Here is a 22,290-nt window from a genome sequence, read left to right on the forward strand (position 1 = left end):
TGAGTCTGAGTCCTGCATTTTGGGTCCAACTCGTGCCGGCCGCACAGCGATTCATGACACAGGTCTTTTAACCTAAAAATGTTTTAATGGCCATGAAGAAAGGACTCTTCAATAGATCTTTCAACTCACCTGTGTTTACTGTCTCCACCTGAAATTAATTGCAGTCTGAATTTTTTTTTCCTCTGTCTTTTTGTCTTCAGCCTTGTAAGAAAAAATAAAAATATTTAAAACCTTATTAGCACACTAAATATACAAAACCTTGCTATATTTCAATTGTTTTAGATAGAAGTTGCCACTGCTAGCTAAGTCACTTTTGAATGATGCTAATGAGAAGGAAAAAACAAACCTGACGAACAATGAGGCTGCTGTTGTAAAAACGCCAACTTTCTTGCGTTGGCAAGGGGTCGTTAAAATATCACTAAGACCCTTTCTTTGTGTGTGATTCTTAGTAAAACTGTTTTAATCGGTTAAAACTGTAAAACTGACGACATAATCTATGTTTGAAAAAGAGCGCGAACAACTATTCACCACCTGGGTCTGTGCTTTTTAACACAACAGCGCATTCGAAAAGAAGTTCTTGCCTGCAACACATTAATATACTTGCTTTTTTACGGAAAAAATAAACATAACAAAGGTTCCGTTTTACTTACAAGTTTCTCCAAATGTGCTCTCCAGTCGCTCGAGAAGGGCAGCCATATTGAACAGAATTTTCTGTCAACGTCGTTCAGGTTAGAGAGAAAACGTCATGACGTAGTTGACGTACACATGCGGAGCTCGGGAAAAAAAACATTTTACTCAAAAATCATAATTAAGAAAGCAGTATTTACTCTTAACTTCTAAGCCATGTACAATTATAACTGTTTGAATCGTTAACCGAACAGAAAAGTTTTAAGTTGTTTCAACTTTGTGAGGAATTTCAATTGTTATATCCACAAACTTTATAAGTCAGGTAGACTGTTGGGGTTTACAGTGTTGTAAATCTCACATTTGATGATGGACCACAGGTTCTCAATGGGGTTCAGATCAGGTGAACAAGGAGACCATGTCATTAGTTTTTCTTCTTTTATACCCTTTCTTGCCAGCCACGCTGTGGAGTACTTGGACGCGTGTGATGGAGCATTGTCCTGCATGAAAATCATGTTTTTCTTGAAGGATGCAGACTTCTTCCTGTACCACTGCTTGAAGAAGGTGTCTTCCAGAAACTGGCAGTAGGACTGGGAGTTGAGCTTGACTCCATCCTCAACCCGAAAAGGCCCCACAAGCTCATCTTTGATGATACCAGCCCAAACCAGTACTCCACCTCCACCTTGCTGGCGTCTGAGTCGGACTGGAGCTCTCTGCCCTTTACCAATCCAGCCACGGGCCCATCCATCTGGCCCATCACGACTCACTCTCATTTCATCAGTCCATAAAACCTTAGAAAAATCAGTCTTGAGATATTTCTTGGCCCAGTCTTGACGTTTCAGCTTGTGTGTCTTGTTCAGTGGTGGTCGTCTTTCAGCCTTTCTTACCTTGGCCATGTCTCTGAGTATTGCACACCTTGTGCTTTTGGGCACTCCAGTGATGTTGCAGCTCTGAAATATGGCCAAACTGGTGGCAAGTGGCATCTTGGCAGCTGCACGCTTGACTTTTCTCAGTTCATGGGCAGTTATTTTGCGCCTTGGTTTTTCCACACGCTTCTTGCGACCCTGTTGACTATTTTGAATGAAACGCTTGATTGTTCGATGATCACGCTTCAGAAGCTTTGCAATTTTGAGACTGCTGCATCCCTCTGCAAGATATCTCACTATTTTTGACTTTTCTGAGCCTGTCAAGTCCTTCTTTTGACACATTTTGCCAAAGGAAAGGAAGTTGCCTAATATTTATGCACACCTGATATAGGGTGTTGATGTCATTAGACCACACCCCTTCTCATTACAGAGATGCACATCACCTAATATGCTTAATTGTTAGTAGGCTTTCGAGCCTATACAGCTTGGAGTAAGACAACATGCATGAAGAGGATGATGTGGACAAAATACTCATTTGCCTAATAATTCTGCACTCCCTGTATAAACTCCCTGTATTTGGACCGTTTCTTCTCTTTTCTCATTCCTTTCTTCTATTCCTCTTTTCTCCTTTTAGTTATTTCATTTCCCAATCCCCCTTCCTGTATCAATCTCCATCTATTTCTGGAGAGATAAATCTCCATCTTTGTCTAATCTCTTGCCCATCCATCTCTCTCCCTGTCTAAAAATAGAGGGCATCTGGATAATAGTCCCCTTCCGCTGCAACGTCCCTTACCTGATTTATGCCAATAGCCAAACTGGCCTGCCAGCAGAGAGGCCCAGCAGAACACCACACTGCACAGTTTGGAACCTAATAATAATCATTTCATGCTCGGTCAGCTGGTGAATGGACCATGATGCCATCTGAGGTTACAGGGAAGCAAGGTCAGTGGAAGCTGATGATTACCCGGGTGAGAGGTCATCTGAAGTCACTTTTGCTGACATATATAAATGTTGCTGTGACTTTGAATTAGCACCAAAATATTAGGTGTAGTGTGTGTGTGTGTGTGTGTGTGTGTGTGTGTGTGTGTGTGTGTGTGTAATCTGTCCAAAGTAATGTAAAAGAGGTCTCAGACTTTCAAACATTAATTTCCAAGTAAGGAAAACAAGAAAATTAAAACCTGAAGCTGTGTTAATAATAAATTCTCTGTGCATCAAATAATGCAGCATAATATGTGTTACTTACTGTCATAAATCCACCAAGAATTATTACTCAACTCCACAGCCACCCAGCACCTAATGTCCATTAATGCTGTTTCCTTGGCCAAATCTGATCAGCTAGTTGTGTTTCTTTATGCCTTAATTTGATCAAAGGTGAAGAATTGGTTTTCCAGGCATTGATTTAATCTGGATAACAATAACCATGAACTCATGTTTACCCACTTAATGATTATTTATTGTCAAATGTCTAGAGGAAATTTCAAAAAGCTGCCAAGACTAAAACCAGGTTGATTTAGACTAAATTACAATCCAGACCCATTGTATTTTCAGGTAAAGACCCTACGATAATAGAGTGAATACCCCGAGAACCAAATAACCCCCTTTGAGCAAGAACTTGGTGACAGTGGGAAGGGAAAAACTCCCTTTTAACAGGAAGAAACCTTCAACCAAACCAGCCTTAGGCTTGGGGGTGAATGGAGGGAAATCGGAAAAAAAAAAAAAAAAAACCACTATGGAACAGAGCCATTGTCTTATGATCAATTATTTAGCTACATGGTCAATAATATGAGATATAAACAATATGTGTGGCAGCTTAAATTTATTGCAAATTTGTATAGTATAAAGTATAACTGTGCCTACTAATAATAGATATTATATTTTATATGGTAAATTGAATACTCAAAATCTGAAGCATACAGAATGAACACAATACTTAACAGAAGAAAAAATATGAAAAAGAATTTAGAACAATAATATTTGGCTGTTACTAAGCAAGCTTCACCAATGTCCTCGGTGATGTTACAAGCTGCTCCATCTTGAAACCCCCAGCTGACACTCTGGGGAGCTGGACAGTGTGAGTGATCTAGCATATGGTTAAAATCCACCCATACAGTGAGTCGTGAACACAGGAACGGGGATTGTCTAGCAATTCATTGACAGGGGAAATATACCCAATGTTCAACCAGCCCATTCAATTCCCTGGAGAACAACACAGAGCAGAATTGAGTTCAAAGGTCAAATGACTGATAGTAACCTCAAGTTGACACCCATTTAGAAAATGGCACTCTTGATAATATAAGCATTTATGAGGCTCTGCACATCTTGAGCATTGCACTTTAGTGAAATACTGGTCCTAGTACCAGTGCAGAACTAAAGAAATACAGAGTTTCAGATTAGTTCAGACTTTTGAATAAAATGTGTGTAGAAGGTCCATGATAGAAAATGTAGGTCAGCACACAGTATGGAAGATATCAGGAGTCTAAAATTTTTCTTAAATTAATTATGGCTAATGGAAAACACCAAGAAATGAAATAGGACTTGGCTATCATAGCTGTACCATCCACCACTAACTTTCTCAGAGCACAATTTTCACAGCACAGACTTCTGTCAATCTTCAGACAACAATGTTCATGATGTTTGTGTTCATAATCAAGCCCAACCAATCCCCTTTAATAATTTAATTTCCTTTAACCAAGTGAAATATTATTCCTTATGAATAATAAGTACCCAAATCCGCTACTGGAAAATGACATGTGGAGTTTAAAAAATTGTTCATACATGCATAAAAAAAAAACTATAGTTTTATCCCTTAAAGGGTTTTCTTCATTAGACATAATAAAACATTTTCCTGGTAGTGAACATATTGTTTATAAGGAATTAAATACATTCGCTTTAATAACAGTAAAAAAGCAAATAAAGTTAAATGTCTTGGAATGAATAGTGAATGCTATGGTAAGCATCTCTCTTACCATAACATTCACTATTCATTCCAAGACATTTAACTTTAACATTTAACTGCTAAGTAAAAAGAAAAGAAGGGTGTAAAAGTTTAAGTGACTTATTAGATGAAACCTTAAGGCCAGGTAACTGAGTTAGAACAGTCATTAACAAAAGAGTATTGGAAAAAACTATAGTATGATCCACTAAGAGACCTTAAAAGTCAACCCATGCATTCATCCCATAGTGCAAGAGGATTTGTAGAATCCGTGTTTCAGAATGTCGGAATCGTTTTGGTGGCACAGGAAATGCCAACAGTAAATGCTTATAGCAGATGATTACTTACTGTACGAGTTTAAGGATTTGAGATTTGACAACCCTAGACAACTGGGTCAGAGCATCTTCAAAACTGCAGCTCATGTTGGTTCACGGTCTGCAGTGGTCACTATCTATCTAGGTGAATGAGCAACAGGGTCATGGATGGCCAAGGCTCACTGCATTGGATTGCTGAAAATGTTAATGCTGGTTCTGATAGGAGGGTCTCAGAATGCACAGTGCACCACAGTTTGTTGCTGTTTTGGTAGCAAAAGGAGGACAAAAACAATATTAGGCAGGTGGTCATAATGTTATAGTTGTACGTGGTACTTCCAATTTAAATACAATTTTAATTTAAAACATGGATTTAGAGACTAATTCAAACCAAAAACTACAGAACTTAATAAGAGACAAATAGAACAAATGCGGGAAAAACAAAAGTTCACGAATGAGGCAAAAGAAAATTTGAATATTGTGAACCCAATTAGAATAAAACAGTGAACCAGAATAAAAATGACTATAACAAATGTATATATTTAATTAAAAAAGATAAGGAAACTAAATGATAATTACAAAATGTGGGGGAAAATGTAATAAAATAGATATTGAGTGACAATACACAGTGACATTTATGTTAATGTCATTGGCCAGTTCTGAACCACTTAATTGGAAAGCACAAAGCTTTGTGATTCGTGTACCATTTAAAATGCAGATACCACATCAAAACCAGCCGTTTATTTCTAAAAGCAAAACAGATTTTTGTAACAGACAAGACAAGCGCAATCTAGTGAAACCTTTTACTGATCTATGTTATGGAAATACATTTGAATGAAGCCTTTTGCGGTGGGTGTACAATACATATAAAAGATTCTTTCAAATGGCCAGTATGACTCTCTCAGACAGAGTCTCTCAGCTACCTCGCGCTACCAACTCAGTAAACACTTTCTTGCTCATTTTATTAACTCAATTACTATTTTGAAGTTACTGAATATAACATGTTATTTATTTGATCAATTATTACTCCATTTACAGTCAAAAAGGGTATACTGTAGTGGGAGAATACCTTGTAATTAACAGGTGGCTACCATATAATGATGTCGTGCCCCTTATCACTGGATATAGTTCCAAACAGAGGTGTGGACTCGAGTCACATGACTTGGACTCGAGTCAGACTCGAGTCATTAATTTTATGACTTTAGACTTGACTTGAAAAAATGTTCTAAGACTTGTGACTTGACTTGGACTTTTACACCAATGACCTGGGACTTGAATTGGACTTGAACCGGTTTACTTGAAAAGACTTGATATTTCACCCCAAATATAAAATTTAACATGCATATTATATAGAGATTGAAAATGTGACATCATTCAGGGGTAAAACCGCAAAGGATTCTGGGAACTCGTGGCAAGAGGTACTAGCGCACGCAGGCTTTTAAATGAAATCAGTCACACAGCGATAAAAAAGAAACACAAAAATGGCAAGAAGCTGTTGTATTATTAACTGCAATAGCCGGTGGCATGACAGCCACGGGAAGCCGATCGGTTGTTATCGGATTACGTCGTTGAAGAGAAATTGTTCGAGCCATGTTTCCGAAGTAACAAAGAGGCAACGGGTGGCCTGGATTGCAGCCGTTCAAAGATCAAATATAACGTCTCAGAACACTCCAGCTCACAGGTTAGTCTGCTCCAAGCATTTCCACAAAGGTCAGAGTTTTGTAGTAGTTAATACGTCATTTTTCTTAACATAATTGGTGATATAGGTTACAAGTAAGTCTGGCGCTGAACAGAAATTGTCGCGCTATGCTCCTTTATTTATTGTGCATAAATAGTGAATTGTCCTGACACAATATTGTGTTTCGCTTCTGTTATTACCATGGTACATTGACAAAAACATATACTTTTATTCACAGGGTAAAACAGGTTTTTGTATCACCAATTGCCCAGTGCGATTACAGCATACAATATTATTGTCACTGCTACATTTCTGTAATGCGAACCAGAAAATATTTCCACTACTAATTAATTACCATTGAGCTCAAAGGTTATATTAATAAACGGTTAACGAATGTGTATTTATGATGACGATTTGTGAGACTGGTAAACTTATGATATGTACGATGGTCTTTCATTCTACACGGTGCATTTCAAGGTCCTGTACCCATCCGTTGGTAAACTGTACCTGGGCTTGTTGCAGTGACCTGAAGTTACTAAACTTCATGAGTGTGTGCACTCACTCCAAGAACCGTATGATTATAAATATGCATATAAATATGCTACGATGAGATAGCTGACTTCATCTAACTAGCAAATGTTGTCCAGGCTACGTTGGTGATGCAGTTTTTTTAATGTGTATGATATTTTTGTCATGCGATTTTAAAGCCGGTGTTGTGCCAAAAAGTGATTGTCTGCCAAAAACTGATTTCCGGTATTTGCCAAAAACTGATTGCTCGTATTTAAACTGCTATAAGTAACTTGTTGGGCTATAATATGTGAAACATATGTCAAATGCATCCCTCATGGATGACATAAAGTCATCTTGAGCCACAAACACCATTCGTGTAACAAGGTAGAAGTCGCAATCAGTTTTTGGCAGTGACTTTTATATAACCTTTATTTATGCAGTTAAAAAAAATCTTATTAACATTAAAAATGTCTTTTGTAAGAGTAAGTTGGCCAAGAGGACAGAAGAAATGGCAGCAAATATTACAATAGTTCAATACAAATATTTGAAGTGGGGATAAAGGAGCGGATTGGTTATAATGTAAGTACAATAACACAGAGTTGTAAAGATACTTGAAAAACAGATAATTTTTTAATTCTATATATAACCTCTTTGTAAATCCTGTCCACCGAAGTCAATTTACGAACATACATAAAGATATTACACATAAAAAACACACAGAAACATTGGAAATTACTTTTTGACACAACACCGGTCCTACAACCGCATCCAAGAATAACATGCAGCTTATCTCAGAACCGTCAGTGAAAATTATTCTAGGAGCTAAGTTTAATTGAGCTGCATTTTATAGAGGTGCAATTTCACAATTTGTATATATTTTCTACGTTCACTATTTCGTCATGTGTTGAGAAAAACACAGATTTAAAAATTACATGGTCTAATATTTACATTTAGCATATAACTGCAACATTATTTTTTCGTTTTTTTTTTAAAGACTTGAAAGGACTTGAAATTCAAAATTTCAGACTTGTGACTTTACTCGGACTTTTACACCAGGGACTTGAGACTCGACTCTGACTTGCCTGACATTACTTGAGACTTGACTTGTGACTTGAGGATAAAGACTTGAGACTTACTTGAGACTTGCAAAACAATGACTTGGTCCCACCTCTGGTTCCAAAATACCAAGGTAGTGATGTCAGCTTCACAAAGGGACTTTCCTAAACATTTGGTGACATTAAAGTGGCTACATCAATCTTTTTTTTTTTATTCATTTCTCATTTTAGGACAATAGGATGTGTGTAAAAAAAAAAAAAAAAAAAAAAAAAAAGCTTGAGTATGTACAAGACTAATTTTGTTTAGCAGTAATTGGCATCATTCTGTCCAAAGAGCAATGGCCTGCAAATATTAAAAGCAACAGGCAAGAGACTAACAAGGTGGTAGAAGCCTCTCTTCTTTGCAATGCTGAACACATTAAATAGATGATTTGAGGAAGAAGCACAAATACCATGGTGCACAGGTTGCTTTTAGGTTGCAGCAGTTTCACACAGGAGAAGTAAATACTTCCTTGAATATCCATTCAGTTGAAGGTGAAGGTGAAATTACTGCTGTCGTCTGTGTGCAAATCACTTGGCTGTCACTGAAAATGATAGCATTTTACTGCCATTAATTTAGCGCTTGGTTTTCCTGCTTTAAATGTGACTTAAGTACATACTACCACGACTGCAGATGCAAATTACTCAGAGCAGCATAGCAGCTGGCCAGCACAGAGGCAGCAGCTGTTCTTAAAGTGAATGCCTGTGTTTTGAAGAAGCTGTGCCCTCTGAGTGGTCCTTGAGCAAATTCCCTACTAAGCCTGAGCAGATCTTCTGCTCTGACCTCTCTTGCTGTTTGAGAAGAAAAGAAATATCCTTAAACCATCACCTCAAATCAGCATCTAATTTACACATTTGTGTAACTGATCCTGGGGCCACGAAGGATATGTTAGACACAATGACAGCTGTCAGTCAAAGAGTTATGTGCTGAAGTCGAAGGTGAAAGGTTTTCTGAAGGACAGTGACCAGAGGCGGTGAAGCATTTGAAATACTTTTCAGTGCTGCACTTGAGACTCTGTGTAGACAATCACCCCCACCCTTATCCCCCACCGGATGTCTGCTGGTACAGATTTAGCTTGTTTTGCTCTGTTTCCAGACATCTGGGTTTGCCATTAATAGACACTGTCCTTCTTTCTGAATCCTCACCAGGGAGACGTGATTCCCGATCACAACCTCTAAACTGATCTTAATGTCCCAGTCTTGCCAGGAATATAGGCCACAAAAGGTGACTCCTCATCCTCAAAATATTAATCTGGCTCAAGGTGAGAAAAAGATTCTTTTTCCTAGTCAAGCTTTAGCAAATCTCCCAGAGGTGGTTATAAAATCATTTTGGTCCATACAATAGTGCATCAGACCACTCTATCCCATAGTTTCTTTTGTTTTTCTCTTTGCTCTCTTTTTTCCCATCCCTTTGTCCTGATTCTTCAGCTGCTCAGAGTTAGTTTTCTAAAGTCAGAAGTGACAAATATTTGGACGAGGCATTGAGTGCTAAATTATAACTTAATGTTAGCAAGTTTTGCAACCAAATTTGTATGACTTGTATTTCTATTTTCTATTCTATAATTATTCATGTTTTCAATTATCTGTTCCCTTCCATTACTTATCCATTTATTCCACTTATTCCATTACTTACATTTCCATTTTTTTAATTCTTCTTCCTATCATTATTATTATTATTAGTAGTAGTAGTAGTAGTGGTATAATTTGCATGTATGGGCATCAGGCATTACATTATGAACACCTGACTAATATTGCTGCCAAAACAAACATGACCCACTAAGGCACTCCACTAGACCTCTAAAGGTGTGCTGTGGTATCAGCACCAAGATGTTAGAAACAGATCCTTTAAGTCCTGTAAAATGTGGGGCCTCCCGTGGATTTGACAGGGTGCATTATCCTACCTACTAAAAGATGTCACAGCAATCAGGGAGTACTGTTTCCATGAAAGGGTTTATATGGTCTGCAGCTACGCTTAGGTAGATGATGACTGTTAAAGAAACATCCACATGAATGACAGGACCCAAGGTTTCTCAGCAGAACATTGCCCAAAGCATCATACTGCCTCCAACGGCTTGCCTTCTTCCTTCTTATTCCCCAGGTAAGTGATGTGCACACGCCCGGCCATCCATACTGATGTAAAAGAGAACTGATTCATCAGGCCAATTTTTTACAGTGCTCTGTGGTCCTTACTGGGCTTAAGCCCGGGTTGTTTTTTCAGAAGCCCGGGGTCTTTTGGAGTGTAATTTTTTCATAGTTACATGCCTGGCTGACAACTGTATAAAACAAAAACTACACACAATATTCGAAGCACATAGTGCACACTGTGGGAATTTACAACTGTGTGTAAATCCCCCCTAATATTGGTATGATCCGAGCTCAGACACTAAGCGACTGAGCGAGGGGCGGGGAAGCTGCTGCCTGCAAGTGCGCTGTTGGAGAAACGGAGCTAGGCAGACAGAGGAGAACTGAAGTTTGACCAGGTACCAAAGCAAATCATTCGTACTGTACAAATAATGTAACTATGAAAGATTGATATCAAACTGATCACTCGACCCATATTACGTTACTTGCTCTTCGAGTGAATCAACAAATGGCGAAATGAAAAGCCGAACAACAACAATGCTGTTTCTTTAGAGAGTCTTAGCTTACCTGTGTTTATTTCATATTTTCAGTTGTTACCCTCCACGGCTAAATAAATCGGTTTCAGTAATGTACTGATATACAAGAATGGACATAAGGAGCGTCTTTCAAAGAAAAAACTGGTAGTATTTTATATATTATGCTTTGTATGTTGTTCAGTATATTTCTATGCAAAACAAGAGGAACTTCAATACACAGCAGTATATTCACAGTTTAAACCAGATATTTACATACACTTTATGGAAAACACAAGAACATTTTTTTTACTGTACAACATCAATTTAGAGTAAACTTGTTTTAGATAAATAAATATTGAAATATCTTTTGAATTAGTTAAATGTCAGAATAAAGAGAGACAGAGCTGTCTATTTTTTATCACTTTCATCAAATTTAGGAGTACATATACACTAAGTTTATTGTTAATTAATAAGAAAACTCCAGACGGTTCCATTCTGAGCTGAAGAAGCTTCTGATAGGTTAGTAGAGTCCATGTGAGTAAATTGGTGGCACAGCTGTGGATGCATATAAGGCAAAACACAGAGCCTGTTTCTTTGAAATGGGAAAATCAAGAGATGTCAACCAAAACACCAGGAAAAGAACTGTGGAGCTCCATAAGTATGGCTCAATTTTGAATACAATTTGGTGCCATGTACAATTAAGAAATACAGATAGTTTCTCTCTTTACTCTTAAAGTTAACAAATATGTTTTTTATATTTATCAACCTAAAAAAATAAACATGTAGTCTGATTTGATGTTACAATTAGTGTTTGTGTTTTTATCCAAAGAGTATGTAAATATCTGGTTTCAACTGTATATTTGATGATGTTGGTGTTTGGCTTGATTGTCAGCACAAAGAGGGAGAGAGAGGAACAGAGAAGGAGAGAGAGAGGAGAATGAGGACAGAACAGAGATGGAACAAGAGCAGGTGAGACACACATGTTAGTCAAATGGTTGTTTACCAAAAGTACCACGTATCATAGGTCCTCATGTATCTAGTACCTAGTGTTTCTTTTTAGGTTTGTTATTTATCAAATTCTACATTTATTAAGTTATGCAGGCTTGTTTGCACAACAAGGCTAAATAATTATATAAACTTTTCTGAATCTAAACAGTGTAGTTTGGTAGAATTAAAAAATACGTGTAGTGCAGGTCTATGATGATTTTTAGTGCTACTATCATCTAGTTCTGATTCTGTCTTGGTTAAATCCTAAGTAGTCCTGATTTTGAACTGTTGTAGTCCTGTTTTAATTCTGGATCAGTTCTGGGTCTGGTTGAATTGGGGTTTAGTCCTCGAGTCTTGATACAGCCCCGACTTTGTTTTGCCTTGCTGCTTAATTAAAAAACTAGTTTAAGGTGTCCTGCATATGTGATATATTAAAACAGGACTACAACAGTTCAAAATCAGGACTACTTAGGATTTCGCCTTCCACTGTTACGCCGATGACATACAGATCTATTTTGAACTTACTGACGACCTTGCTGTGTCCCCACACTACTTTCAAGAATGCATGCGGGAGGTCAAAGAATTGTTCCTGAGTAATTCTCTTGTTTTAAATGATAAGAAGACTGAGATTGTGGTGTTCAACAGTAAAATCCCTCGTGCCCAACTCTGTGCTGCCCTGGGTTCCTTTGCTAGCTTTTCTTGTGACTATGTCAGTAACTTGGGTGTACTGCTGGATAGCTCGCTCAAACTCGATAAGCAAGTGTCTGCTGTAGTGAGATCTAGCTTCCACCAACTGCGCCTTATCTCTAAGGCTAGGCATTATGTTCCGCATGAGGACCTGGAGAAGCTTATTCACGCTTTTGTGACCTCCAGGTTAGATTCAGGGCTGGACTGGGACAAAAAATCAGCCCAGACATTTTGACTAGAGACCGGCCCACCAGGTATTATAGGAAAAACCATAAAGCCTTTGAATGAAAACAAACGTCGTTGTGACAGTGATGTACACTGTCTTGTTGGTACATATGTATCAATCTAATAAACTTAAACCTACACCATCCTCCCTATTCTGGTATTCTAAACAGTACTTAGTCGAAATCCAAAGACTGCTTGGTTGAGTTAACTTCCTGAACTATCTACAACATATGGTGGAAACCTGAAATTAAGACAGAGAAGACTAGAGGTAAGACATGACCATTACTGAATATTAAAAATAATAAATGACAGATTTAGTGATATTTTCATAAACTATTTATTTACCACATCAATAAACAGCATGGCAGGGCAAAATATTTTTTCTAACATGGCAACCTTTTAAAAGTGAAAGGAGACAGAAAGACAGGTGAGAAAGAATAAAACTTAACTGACTTTTTGATGGCATTTTACACAAAGTACACAAAGTACAGTATCTAGAAAATGTGGGAAAATACTGGCATCATGTACAGTACTTCTGAAGAAATTATGTTGGGACCCTGAAAAAAACTTACTATGTACAATAATGGATTTCTATAAATTTGACATCAGATGAAAACTTTGGCTGTAAGATTCAGATAATTATTTGTTAAAATCTAGAAATTGTAAATGAGAATAAGAAAGAAAAGTATTTCTTTGTGCCCCCCTCTCCCTGTTAATGCTCTACCTGGCCCCCTGGCAAAACTTTGCTAGACCCGTCCCTGCACAGTTACCAGCTGTCAGCTACATAGAAAAAGGATCCTGGTGTAATTTGTCTCTCAGAAACAGTTCATAGCTTTCCTTCAACTCATTCACGTCACCTAAAAGGTAAACCTGTTTCTCCATCACCTGTATAGCTCTGATGATTCAGTAAGGACATCTCCTGGTTTCATCTTCATGTTTCCCTCTCACCAGATAACCAAACCGATATCATGACCAGCAGCTTTTCCAGCTGTGGCTCCAGCAAACATCAGCTGATACTAGAAAGTAATATTAAATAAATTCTAACAACGGCTTATCAAGTTTAAAGGCGCTTCTGCTGTTTAACGCGACCTCCGCTAGTTTCCTCTTTCGGGCGCAAAGCGGGAGATAAACAAGCAAGAGAGACGGGACTTGCGGCAGAAACGGCGATCAGCTGATCATTGATCAGTTTCATGATTGAAGTAGCAGCAGGAGAGGGAGGGGGGAGAATGAGAGAAGAAGAGGCAGCTGACAGCGTAAAGACACAGAATAACTCCAGCTTTTTGTCTTTTTTTGTATTGTAGCTGAAGTACGGGACAAATCGCGTTTATTTTCAGCTCAATACGAAACACGTAATATTAACTCTGAATACCAGAGGATTCCGTTTTTTACGGGACGGTAGGCAACTCTACTAACTAACCATATGAATAAAATAAAGTTCGCCAGTAACATCATAGCACCCACCCAACTGTATAGAAACTCCGTCATGCTAGCTAGTACACAGTACGAGTTATTGTAACTGACTGTAAAAAGTTAGCACAACGAAAATAAACTCCACCTAAACTTGGTTTATATCTGACCCAGATAGACTGCAGGTCATAACTTCTTACCTGAAGCTCATTTCACCTGACACTCGGACCGGCGGCCGCCTTGGGTCTCTCCACCTCCGCCTCCCCTTTCCCCCCATCCACCTGCTGGCCTCCACCACTTGCTAATTTTACTGAATCTGTGAAAGCTCCACCATAGCCACTACCAAACAATTGAATTATTTTTACACGTCTGCCAGCATCTGTCCAATCCGCCACCTTTCACTGTTTACACGGTTACGGAAAAAAAGACAACAACAACGAAACATCGGCCCATTTAAAACGAAAACTTGCCATCGGCCCACCGGGCAAATGCCCGGTATGCCCGATGGCCAGTCCAGCTATGGTTGGATTATTGTAATTCCTTGTACTATGGTCTTCCCTCTTCTCTTCTTCTTAGACTGCAAACAGTCCAAAATGCAGCAGCCTGCCTCTTGACTGGTACCAGGAAATTTTGCCCTATTACTCCTGTTCTAGCTAGCTTGCATTGGCTGCCCATAAAGTACCGTATTCAATTTAAAATATTACTCCTTACATTCAAAACTATTAATAAATTAGCGCCAAGTTATCTTAGTGAACTTCTCAAATCACATACTCCTGCTAGAACACTTAGATCTGCCACTCAACTACTTCTGACCCAACCCTGATCTCGGCTGAAGTCCCGGGGTGACCGTGCGCTTGCTCTGGCTGCCCCGGTACTGTGGAATACCCTAACCTCTCGACCTCCGCGCATCTGATTCCATTGCACTGTTCAAATCACGACTAAAAACCCACTTATTCAATCTTGTCTTTCCCTCTAGTTAATATTTCTTTTATGATTTTATATTATGCACTTTTATGTTCATTTAACTTCTTGTTTGCTCTGTACCTGTTGCTTTCCTATGTATCAGTGACAGCTACCTGCTTGCATACCTAGTACTTGCTTTGGTCCTATATCTATTATCTTCCTTCTATTCTCTATGTTACTTGTTAAGCACCTTGGCATACCCTTGGTTTTTAACCCTTTAAGACCTACCATAGAACCAAGTCCGCCAGAGCTTATATTATACATGTTATATTTATTTTTACATTTTTGGGAGCATTTCAAGTTGCTATACATCAATACAAGTTGCTACACATCAATACAACCATTACAGCCCAAAATTTAATAATGTCTGCATTAAGTGCATAGTAATTACATACATTGCAAAAAAGTGCAATAAACTACAATTTTTTTGTTTGTTTTTTTAACATATATTTCTAGTTAGAGAAATTTAAGAGGCTTATCCCTCAAAACTGTAAATACAAAAATGGTAAATGGCCTGTATTTGTATAGCGCTTTTACTAGTCCCTCCTAGGGACCCTAAAGCGCTTTACACACCCAGTCACACACACTGGTGGAGGCAAGCTACAGTTGTAGCCACAGCTGCCCTAGGGCAGACTGACAGAAGCGAGGCTGCCATATCACGCCATCGGCCCTTCTGGCCAACACCAGTAGTAGGTAGGTGAAGTGTCTTGCCCAAGGACACGATGACCGAGACTGTCCGAGCTGGGGCTCGAACCAGCAACCTTCCGATTACAAGGCGAACTCCCAACTCTTTGAGCCATGGTCGCCTGAGAAAAAGTTGCACAAAATAGTTTCCCACCACAGGAAATTTATTTTAAGTGTCTTCATAGTTTTATTTTTGAAATACACCAATTTTTATATACTGCACGATAAACGAAAAATAAATATTATGATGCAAATTTGCAAAAAAAACAGCATATGCATCAAAATAAACTATTTCCAGCAGTGCAATATGAGTCCTAAGCATCCCAGAAACGATACAGAAAGTCATAAACTCAAACATAACTTTTAAAAACACCAGTATAGGCTCATAAGGCCCTGTTGGTAAAAAACTACATTTCCGCAAAATGACATCACTTCCGGTTTCGGGCAGGACTTGGAGGACATGCGATAGTTCACGCTGATGGACGTAGGAAGTGTTACAAACAGCTGATCGGATCAGCAAAGCATGTTTCTGGAATATTATGTTTTTGTTGCTGCAAGTGCTTTATATGCAGTTTTTGCAAAGCCATATGTGGAAGGAAACTGTGACCTAGGACAAGCTGATGGCATAAGATGTAAGTACAACTCCTCCGGTTTGATATGCAAAAAAATTTTTGTGCTAGCTTACGTGATTGCAGATCTACCGGGATTGAAAAATAGTTACGCAAAACAGAGTGTGCCCGCTCCGACTGGCTTTAAAGGGTTAAGTGTGCTTTATAAATAAAGTTTATTATTATTATTATATATATTTTTCCCTATATGAAGTCATTCTTTTTTTGAACAAAACTCAAAACAGAGCCTATTAATCTTTCAGTGATTTCTAACCCCCCCCCCCCCCCAAATCCCACATGCATACTACCTTTTAGGGCTAAGCCCCGGGTGTATCAAATATCTGCCTCCGAGCTGTGGGTAGTGACCAAAAGAACGAGATCGAAACATCATACCAACACAAGAACAGAAAATAGGAAAAAAATGAAGAAAAAAGTGAGTAAATTAGAAAAAATATTGATTAAATAAATAAAATAAAGTAAAATTTAAAAAAAACAAACATTAAAATTAAACAATAAAATCTTTTTAAAAAAATTGGGGGAAAAGAATTTGAAATTTACTCTTTTTCAATGTAGACATAGGATTTAGCCCCCCCCCCAGCTTAAATCCTATGTCTACATTGAAAAAGAGTAAATTTCAAATTCTTTTCAATCTAGTCGCAGGGTGGGTAAATTACATTGTTCTAAATACTAAGGAAAAGATTTGAGATATTCCACAAAGGGTGTCCACTTGTGGATAAATTTTGCAGAACTACCTTTCACTGTGAGTGAGATCTTCTCCACCCTCAAAAATGTCCAGATAGTATTAAGCCATTGTGATGCAGATGGAGGCATGGGAGATTTCCAAAGAAGTAAAATACAGCGTATAGCAAGAAGGGAACAAAAAGTCAAGATCTCAATTTGCTGGGAAGATATATTAACCCTCTAGGGACGTGCTGGCTCGTCAAAATCACATGAACAATTTAACTCTTGACCATTCCTTAAAATTTATACCCATCCTTTGCCCTTCGTACCCAAAATGGTCCCCTGACAAAAGGTGATATAGCAATATCATATATGAATTTTTTTTCTGATTTTTTTCACATCAGATCTTTTAAACAACTTCAGACCTAACCACAGATATAAAGTTTTTCATTATTTTTTAAATATTTTTTAGGTTTTTATGGCTTTATTGTCATAAAAAACCATGTTTTTTGGGGGTGAAAAACCCATAATATGCAATATTTTCAAAAAATGACTTGCAAATGGAAGTATTTGGCATGAAGTTATTACAGCCTTGAATAGGCAAATAATTCATAACAACATTGATTTGGATGCATTATTATTTTTGGAGCAATAAGAGTTTTTCAAATTTACACCCATCCTTTGCCCTTCGTACCCAAAATGGTCCCCTGACAAAAGGTGATATAGCAATATCATATATGAATTTTTTTTCTGATTTTTTTCACATCAGATCTTTTAAACAACTTCAGACCTAACCACAGATATAAAGTTTTTCATTATTTTTTAAATATTTTTTAGGTTTTTATGGCTTTATTGTCATAAAAAACCCTGTTTTTTGGGGGTGAAAAACCCATAATATGCAATATTTTCAAAAAATGACTTGCAAATGGAAGTATTTGGCATGAAGTTATTACAGCCTTGAATAGGCAAATAATTCATAACAACATTGATTTGGATGCATTATTATTTTTGGAACAATGAAAATTTATTGCAAAAACAAACTGAACTAAGCCTAACAAACAAAACAACAAACTGAACAAAGATGTTATTTACATCTTATAACATGAACCGCAAAGGATTTTGCAATGCACTTTGCAGACCGGGGCACCACATTTGCAGCAGCTCATTCGGATTCTCCTGCGCCTTTTGCACGATGTGCACTGGTTTCGTATCATGGAACGCTCCTCCTCCTCCTGCTGCTCCTGCTGCCTCTGCTGCCTCTGCTGCCCCTGCTGCTGCTCTTTGCCCTGGGCCTGTAAGACCAGGCTGGCTGCAAATGGTGTTCTGGGTAGCCGTGTTCTCGTCATCATTGTTGGGGTGATAAGGGCTCTGCCAACCTTGTCAATGAACAGACGCCGCCTGTAGCGCTTTCCTCTGTTCCACTCTGGTTCCCCAGCGGTGAAGAGGATGAAAGCATTGTAGAGGCTGACATCGATCATGTGGTAGAGCAGACACATGGGCCACCTACGTGTCTGCCGACGGCAGGAGTAGGTGCCACAAACCTGCAAAACAAAAAGAAATTATCAGATGATATGAACAGATTTATCCAACCATAAGCAAGAGCTTCTTTCTGCCTGTGGGCATCAAACTAGACCCCCCCCCCCCCGTAACTATCAAAACTATCATAGTCTAAAATTATCATCTCATATCAAAACTGTCATAATCACATTATCTGACTTTATCAGTTATAACAATCAGAATCAGAAAGGGGTTTATTGCCAAATGTTGAGCAGGTTTACAACATTAGGAAATTGCTGCGGTGCTTCAGTGCAAACATAGTGTCATAAATAGCACTTAAATAGACATGAAAAAAATAAAAGTAGGAATAAGAATTAAAAGTGCTACGTAGAAAGATATGTGCATGAGATATACATGAGATATATACATGAGAATAAGAATTAAGAGTGCTACGTAGAAAGATATGTGCATGAGATATACATGAGATATATACATGAGAATAAGAATTAAGAGTGCTACGTAGAAAGATATATACATGAGTGCAGGTGGTGATCAGTGCCAAACATAGAATGATGCAGTGACACAGCGTAGGGTCATGTGTTAGTGGCGGGGACAGTCATATGGTTATTGTTCATGTGTCCAACAGCAGAGGGGAAGAAACTGTTCTTATGGCGAGAGGTTCTGGTGCGAATGGACCGGAGCCTCCTGCCTGAGGGTAGCAGGTCAAACAGACTGTGTCCAGGGTGAGAAGGGTCAGCTGAGATCCGAGCTGCACGCCGCAATGTCCTGGAGGTGTACAGGTCCTGCAAAGATGGGAGTCTGCAGCCAATCACCTTCTCAGCAGAGCGCACAACACGCTGCAGTCTCTGTTTGTCCCTGATAGTGGCTCCAGCGTACCACACGGTGATGGAGGAGGTGAGGATGGACTCGATGATTGCAGTGTAGAACTGCATCATCGTCCGTGTTGGCAGGTTGAATTTCTTCAGCTGCCTCAGGAAGTACATCCTCTGCTGGGCTTTCTTGATGACGGAGGTGATGGTGGGCTCCCACTTCAGGTCCTGGGTGATGGTGGTACCCAGGAAGCGGAATGAGTCCACAGAGGTGATGGGGGTGTCAGTCAGGATGATGGGGGGGAGTGGAGCTGTGTGCTTCCTGAAGTCCACAATAATCTCCACTGTCTTCTGGGCATTCAGCACCAGGTTGTTGTGGCTGCACCAGGACACCAGACGTTCAACCTCTCTCCTGTAGGCAGACTCATCCCCGTCCGAGATGAGCCTAATAACGGTGGTGTCATCTGCAAACTTGATTAGCTTGACAGACTGGTGGGTGGAGGTGCAGCAGTTGGTGTACAGGGAGAAGAGCAGAGGAGAAAGAACACAGCCCTGAGGGGAGCCGGTGCTGATGATCCGGGAGTCCGAGACATTCTTTCCCAGCCTCACATGCTGCTTCCTGTCCGTCAGGAAGTCAGTGATCCACCGGCAGATGGGATCAGGCACATTCATCTGGGAAAGCTTGCCTCGGAGATGGTCTGGAAGGATGGTGTTGAAGGCAGAGCTGAAGTCCACAAACAGGATCCTGGCGTAGGTTCCTGGGGAGTCCAGATGCCGCAGGATGAAGTGTAGGGCCATGTTGATGGCGTCGTCTACAGACCTGTTGGCTCTATATGCAAACTGCAGGGGGTCCAGGAGGGGGGCCGTGAGGGTCTTGAGATGGGAGAGAACTAGGCGCTCAAATGACTTCATGACCACAGATGTCAGAGCCACGGGTCTGTAGTCATTTAGTCCAGTGATCCTAGGTTTCTTGGGGACAGGGATTATGGTAGAGGACTTGAAGCAGGCAGGCACATGACATGCCTGCAGTGAGGAGTTGAAAATGCCAGAAAACACTGGGGCCAGCTCGTTTGCACAGTGTCTGAGGGTGGCAGGAGACACGCCGTCTGGGCCAGGAGCTTTCCGAGCATTCAGGTTCTTAAACTGCTTCCTCACATCTGCTTCATGAATATGAAGAGTTGTGGTGGGAGGAGGTGGTGTGAAATCCTCTTTTGTGTGGGGTGAGGAGGGGGGTGTTGTAGGTGAACAGTTTGAAGGTGGTGATGGCTCTATGGAGGGGGGAGAGGTGGGGGAATTAGTGTCCAAAGTGCCTCTATTGTTGGGGCCGTTAACAATGAGAAACAGTAAACAATTTGGCATGAATGAATGACTTATAATTGTGCTTACCTGGTCCAGATGGTCCACAGCCCCTTTGCATTTGTTGTAATCCAGGATGATGTGGGGCTTTCTCTTCCCAGAGTCCTGGACTTGTAGCTCACGGTGCCTGGTGCTCAATAAGACAACATTTTTTCTTTTTTGGGGGACGTAAGATACGACGGCCCTGTTGCGGCTGAAGGCAAAGACAGACGACATAACGTCTCTGTCTCGAATGTTCAGAAGCTGTGGGGGCAGCTCAGGTTTATTCAACCGTAGCGTGCCCACCAGGGCCATCCTCCTCTTCCTCAGTTCCTCTGCAAGAGGAAATGAAGTGAAAAAAATTGTCGGTGGTGACTGTGTGGCCCTGCAGCCCCTCTGTCAATTCAAGCACCACCCGCATGCCTTGGTTGATCTCTCTGTTCGCTGATGCAGACTTTCCTGTGTACACTTGAAGACTCCAGGCATAGGAGGTCTGCACATCGCAGAGGGCCCAGATCTTTAGCCCATATTTAGCCGGTTTGGAGGGCATATACTGCTTGAATGAACAGCGGCCCTTAAAAGGGACCAGCTGTTCATCTACACATATATCCCTCCCTGGGTTGAAAAATTTGGGCAGGCGGTCGCTCCATTTGCTCCATAAATCCTTTATAGGAGTCAGCTTGTCCCCCCTGTAGCGACCTGGGCGAGAAAGTCGATCATCGAATCTGATTGCCAGATTAATTTGTGCAAATCTTTTCCTTGACATGGTGGCAGGAAAAAGAACACGTCCTGTCTCCCCATCCCACAGGCTTGTTGTCGTTTCATGTTGAGACCTGTACAGACCAGCCAGGATCAGAAGCCCCATGTAGGCCCGCAGCTCCTCCTCATCTGTGTCCTTCCAGTCTTTCACAGACCTCTTGCCCTGCAGGTTTGTAAAATGCAGGATTAACTGCATAATGTCCTCCGCAAAAAAAAGACTGAACGTGCTCACAGGGCTACTGATCCTTGCAATAGCATAATGGGTTGGTCCTGGGGTCAAAATGGGAGGAGGAAAAAATGGCAGGACCTCTTCATGGGTGGGTTGCCACATTTCTCCATTTTTAGAGCTCCACTGATGGTCAGCCTCCAGTCCTGTCTCTTCTTCCTCTTCTTCCTCCTCCTCCTCAGACAAGCTGCAAACACACAAAAAACTATCAGACGGCAGAAGCGGAGTGGCTGAAGAGTAAACTGTGAAAAGTAAGTACTGAATATGATGTCACTTATTTATGTGCAAATGTTTAATAATGAGGAACATTAAAACATTACTGTTGGCCACATGTCGGCAAAGTTATTTGCTATTAGCGATGTTTGTACGTTCAGCTTTTACTTGCTTTTAAAGCCTTTAAAATATAATAATACAATAGTTGACTTTAATCTTACAGAGAATGTGATGATTTTATGGATAATTAAAGTCAGTCATATATCCACAAACACAACAAGCTGAAACTCAGTGATGCTGCTCGGTTTGCAGTCCTGAATATCACGGCACAAGCAGGATTCACTGCACTGTTAATGTTAGCTATGTTATATTGCTGCCTCTGTTCGGTGGTGTCGAGCCAAATGGACTTTAACGTGTGTTTGAACGAGCTTGATGGTTCACTCGTAAAGCTGAAAGAAAGATGCTTTAATCACAGGAGTCACACAAGTGTCCACTGTACCATCTAGGAACTCTTCTTGTTTAGCACTCGTAATAACACAAACACTAAATCCTCCTGTTTGTAGCAGTGTATACTAG

General features: G+C 39.9%; 1 pseudogene; it reads right to left on the reverse strand.

Annotated features, from left to right (window-relative positions):
* Positions 1 to 3,665: 3,665 nt before the first annotated feature.
* LOC120730146 lies at positions 3,666 to 21,686 on the reverse strand (annotated as a pseudogene).
* Between the last annotated feature and the right edge of the window lie 604 nt (positions 21,687 to 22,290).

The sequence above is a fragment of the Simochromis diagramma genome, unplaced genomic scaffold (assembly GCF_900408965.1).
Source record: "Simochromis diagramma unplaced genomic scaffold, fSimDia1.1 OVJJ01000746.1, whole genome shotgun sequence".
Classification (NCBI taxonomy): domain Eukaryota; kingdom Metazoa; phylum Chordata; class Actinopteri; order Cichliformes; family Cichlidae; genus Simochromis; species Simochromis diagramma.